Source organism: Chenopodium quinoa, unplaced genomic scaffold, assembly GCF_001683475.1.
Source record: "Chenopodium quinoa cultivar QQ74 unplaced genomic scaffold, ASM168347v1, whole genome shotgun sequence".
NCBI lineage: Eukaryota > Viridiplantae > Streptophyta > Magnoliopsida > Caryophyllales > Amaranthaceae > Chenopodium > Chenopodium quinoa.
Window position 1 is genome coordinate 551,569 of NW_018744502.1, and position 5,998 is coordinate 557,566.

Sequence of the window (5,998 nt, forward strand, 5' to 3'; positions counted from 1 at the left end):
TTAGATTCACCTGATTATAAATTTTTCAACTATCAAACTTTTTAATTTTCACTTATACATAGTGGAAGATGTTCATTGGAGATCACGAACTGAGTTGAACTTTCAGAAATAAAGGGAATATTACTAACTACTTCCTCCCTTTTTTTATTTTATTTAAATGCATCACTTGGTGATGCATGGAGTTATAGGAGAGTAAAATAATATTGTGAGTGGGTGAATAATTTATTATAGTAAAAGTAAGATGGGGACCATGAAAGAGAAAATATATGAAAAAATAGATATTTTTATTATTTAAGTGAGGACCATGTGAGAGAGAAATGATAAAATAATTTAAGTAGGATTAAAGTACGAGAGAGAAATGATAATATATAGTATGAAGTTACTGAATATAGAAATGATGCATTTAAAAAAAATGGAGGGTGTATTATTATGATGATGATGATGACGACGACGACGATGACAACAATAGCAACAAAACCAATAATAATAATATCCAATAAGTTCTATTAAGTTTTAATAAATTTCATAAGTTCAATCAGATCTAATAAATTTCAATAAGTTCAATAAAAGTTTAATAAGTTCAATTTAGGTAAATTAAGGTCCAATAATGTGAACATAACACCTTAACTAATATCTTATATGAATTGAATTAGTAATATAGAAACTAGCGATTCTCGTAGTACAGCCTCATCGTAAGATCGTACGCACGGTGGAAGAGTAATAGCAACCTTAAAAAGATGACAATTTTTTGTGTCTATATCATGGTATCGCCATATGTGGCTATCATCTATCAATATATCCCTAATTCATCATTTATCTTCTCACTTATGTAGGTATGATAAGTCATCGATAATTCGATTTTAATTTGGCTTATAGATAAAAAAAATGACACAAAAACCGTTCATTGATATATATGAAAAAACTATGTAATAATCATAATACTTTCCTTTTATGTACGTGTTATAGTAATTGCAACACTTACTTATTTAGTAAGGATCCACTACTATTTTATTATTTCTCATTCCTAGCTACAAACCCCACTTACACTACTGTTTTATTATTATTATTATTATTATTATTATTATTATTAATATTATTATTATTATTATTATTATTATTATTATTATTATTATTATTATTTCTCTCTCATACTAGCAATTAAATTGATCATTCCAATAATAGGAATATTTGGAAAGGAACTCTTCATTCTTCCCTCCTGGCCTTCTTTTCCTTCCCCTTTCTTCATCCAAAGTTCCAAACACACTTTAAATGAAAACCAAATAACCCTTTTATATGATGATAAAACACTATGATTCGCATTCCAAACCTTCCCCCCACACCCCTTTTGCGACCCTTTGTTTCACTATCTAAATGCAATGCACATGCCCACTTCCTATAGTGCAAATAGGCATGGGCAGCCCAAACCAAAGGGGGCCCGTGGCCCAAACATTTCCTCGACCCCCCCCCCCTTACAACCCTTATTGCAATAGCCTGACCATCACCTTAAGGGTTTCCAATGGCCAAGCAATAACAAAGCCCGACCTCGCTACACCAGACCTAGTGCCTACAAGTGGCCTAGGGTCCTAGGCAAGATCACTAGCCTACACCTACATCACACCTTTCCACTTCTTCGCCCAATAGCCTAATTTGTTGTACGGCACCTCCTCTTACCTCACTCGTATTTCACCAACTAGGTCAACTCCATCTTCGCCACCAAGGCAAACTAGAACCAAACATGGATTTTTAAACCAAACCCAAAGTATAGTCCAACAATCTCCGTAACTGGCTTACCTTTGAACTGCTCCCCTCTTCCAAAAAATCACAAACATACGCTTTCTGACACTAGTTGGAATGCGGAAATGCGTGATGAATATGGTGCTAATAAAATAGAGAGTAGTAATATATGATGTAGTAGATGTAATGTTGTTTGTCTGTTAGTGCTGATATAAGCTAGCAGTATCTTGTTTGTTTCTGTTATAAGCTGTAAACATCCTAGTGGTGCTACATGCCAAATCCCTAGGTTAGTATTTGGTGTTGTCATATATAAGGTAGCAAAGAATGTTGTAGCAATCATTCAGAAATCAATCACAAAAATAACAAATGAAAAAGATCCTCTCTTGGATCATTTTGCTGCTGCATAAAATAGCTTAGAAAACAGATTGTTCCTTTATGTTTCTCATCATGGTATCAGAGCAAAGGTCAGTATATTAGATACATCTGGATATATAGCAAATGTTAAAGTTTAGCTCTTTATAAATAGTGATTGTTTGATCTACAAGAAAATCATATAAAGGTATCATCTTGGCTAGTGAAATTTTTTACATTCTATTTCTATTGCTGCACTCAGTATGCCGACTGTAATAGAAACCACTAGTCCCTTATATTTTCACCTTTCTGATGGAAGTAACTCCAATGGTATAGAGGAATTGGAAGGTTCGAGCAATTAGAGAGCTTGGAAAAGGTCTCTGGAAATCAATTTGGGATCCAAAAGAAAATATGGATTTGTGACTGGAACTGTGAAAAGAGACTTGAGTGATCGTGTAAAGCAGGAAGTTAGATACATGCAATAATGTGATAATAGCATGGATCCTTGGAAATGTCTCAGACTCTATTAAGAGATTAGTTATGTTCATTAGTAATTATTCTCAGATCTAGAATCAGCTTGAGCAAAGATATTCCATTGCAAATGGTTCTAGAAAATATCAATTGAACAAAGAGATTTATGAGACTAAGCTGTTAGGGAAGAATGTAATAGACTACTACACATAACTAAAAATTCTGTGGGAAGAACTTGAAAGCATGACAGATCTACCACCTATGACAACCACTAATGAAGAAATATCTGCATTTATAGCTTCTCTAAGTGGACATCAGGATGAGCGGAAGCTGTTTCAGTTCTTGAATGGATTGCATGATAGCAATAGTCAACAAAGAAGTCACTTGCTTATGCAAACACCTCTTCCTAGTGTAGACTCAGCTTGCAACACACTACATTAGGAAGAAAATCAGAGAACTGTACTAAAGGCTGTAAAAGAAGAGAGTGAGCCATTGGCAATGTTCAGCAAAGATAACGAATCTATTCTAGGAGAAATGTCATGCACTTATAATGGAAAACTTAGTCATCCTAGGAAAGAATGCTGGTATTTGAAAGGGTTTCCAAGTGGTCATCCCAAGGCTCAGAAAGATAAAGATGCTAAGGTGAGCTATACTAGAGGAGGTTATAATGGTGGATTTATAGGTGGTAGAGGTAATAGAGGAGGAGGTAGAATAGGAAGTAGAGGCAGAACTACAGCCAATGTGTAAACAGAACCTGGAACTCCCTCCAACAATGCCTTGCTATTTAATGCAAGTCAACTAGAGCAACTAGTGAAAATGTTGCCTAGTCTTGAGAAATCAACTGCAGCAACACAAGAAGAGGAAGATGATCATGAATTTTCATATGCTGGCATGGTGAATTGTCACTTTGCAAATTCTGCAAGCTTAACTTGGATCATAGATATAGGAGCGTTTGATCATATGAAAAGAAACCTTGAGATACTTGAAGTGAAATGTAAAAATGAAGCAAAAATCAATTTGCCAACAGGTCACCCTTCAAGAATTACCCATAAAGGAATTGTGAATCATGAAAATGGGATAAAACTCAAAGAAGTTTTATATGTACCAATCTTTAAGAATAACTTGCTCTCAATGCAGAAGCTGGTGGAAAGTGAGATATGTAAAGTGGATTTTCACACTCACTATTGTGTGATTCAAGACAAGAAGACTGGTGAAATCAGAGGCATAGTGAAATCAGAAAATGAGTTGTATTATCTGGTGAATGAAAGCATGAAAAGTGTGGTGAAGAAGCTTGCTGAAATGAAAGACCAGACAGATAAAGTATCCTTGAATGCTACATTAACAATCTTCATCCCAGGAATTGTGAAAAATGTGAACAAACTTAGCATTCCCACTCTCTGGCATCAAAGTCTAGGCCATGCTCGTATGACAAAATTCAAGAAGATAGAAGAGTTGAAGGGAATTGAAAGTAAGTGTGAAGACGTATGCCTTAAGTTCTGCAACCAAGTTTACAAAACTTCCATATAATTTAAGTAGCTTGAGAGTACTAGAGGCATTTGAGATGATTCTTGTTGATATTTGGGGAGCATTCAGAGTTGCAACAAGATACAACCAGAAGTACTTCCTAACAATAGTAGATGACTACTCAAGAGTCACATGGGTGAAGTTGCTGAAAGAAAAATCTCAGGCATTCAGTGCAATAAAAGAGTTTGTTCACATTGGAAAGACATAGTATGGAAAACAAGTAAAAATCATAAGATCTGATAATGCACTGGAGTTTCATGATACAAAGTGTAAGGATCTTTTGTTCAAGATGGGAATTGTGCACCAGACAAGTTATGTTGATAGACCACAACAGAATGAAAGGGTGGAGAGAAAACATAGAAACATACCGGAGATGGCCAGGGCAGTAAGAATCCAAGCTGGAATTCCTCTTCAATATTGGGGAGATAGTATAGAAGTGTTTGTGTACATAACCAATAGACTCCCTACACCACTCTTGCATAACAAGAGACTTTATGAGGTACTCACTAACTCTAAACCTGAATATGAACATATGAGAGGTTTTGAGTGTTTGGTTATGGCAAGTAATCCAAGTAGGAATATTGACAAGTGTAGTCTGAGAGGGGTGCCTTGCATATTCTTGGGGTATCCATTGAATCAGAAAGGTTAGAGGCTACGGAATTTAGGTGAGAATAGAGTTTTTGTGAGAAGAGATGTAAAGCTCTATGAAGCTATTTTTCCATATAAATTGTTTCACTCAAATAGTAAAACTCAATCTGAGGTTATAGATAATACAGGCATAGACATTGACAATAGAGAAGTAGAAGATGTTGAGGGAGATACAATATAAACTAATGAAGAGATAGAACATGAAGAAGAAGAGAATGAACAAAATTTGGAAGAATCTGAAAATGATCTGATTGTTAACTCAGTTTAGGAAGAAAATGAAAAAGATAATTATGTAAGAAGGAGCACTAGACCTCATGTGTAACACCCCCAAATATTCCTCTATAGAAGAACCAGTATAATACGTATAATTATATCGTAGAGATAGACCTAGCATATTACCGCCACGTGATTACGCAAGGCTACCAAAACTACTAACCAAAACCAATCCTTTGCAGCGAAAACTCAAACTCTTTCTTATTAATAATAAATATAAATAGAACCATTGTCATGAGTACTCATAAATAAACAAGGACTAACATTCCTAATCTAGGTGAAGAACATCCCGAGACTCCCATATGCTCAATTATTGACTCCACCTGAAAATAGTCAACACTTCTTACCATTAAGTCAAACAGGGCGAACCAAAATAAATAAGAAATACGGATTAGCAAAATATGCTAAGTATGATAAGTGCAAAATAAGTAAACTCAATTTTATTTGCAAACATGCTTTTAAAACCAATTCAAATAATTAATCCAATAATTCCAAACTCAATATTCCAAAACCAATTCTAATAATTCAATATTTCAAAAATTCATTAATAAAATCCAATTCCTCTTTTAAAATCTAATTCCTCTTTTTAAAACCAATTCCTCTTTTAAATCCAATTCCTCACCCAAGTGCACACCCCCCAAGCTAGTCTCCTACTATTACAATGCTATTCTTGAGAAAATACTCGATCATGCAAAGTTCAAAGTCTTATCAACCAAATCCGCATAGTGGGATTAGTATCAACATGCTCGTAAAGCTTTAATAATAATAATTCAATAAAACCTTTTCAGTTCAAGAATTCCAATATAAATCAAAACTCCTTTATATTTAATTCAACATGCTTTCAAAATCAAACCTTTTAAAACATGATAAATAATTTTAATCATTCAAAACATGACAAAAAAAAAAAAATCAATCCTCCAATTTATTTATCAAAACCAATTTTTTAACATGCTTTTAGTTCATAAATAATAATTCAATTTAATTTTATTCAATCATC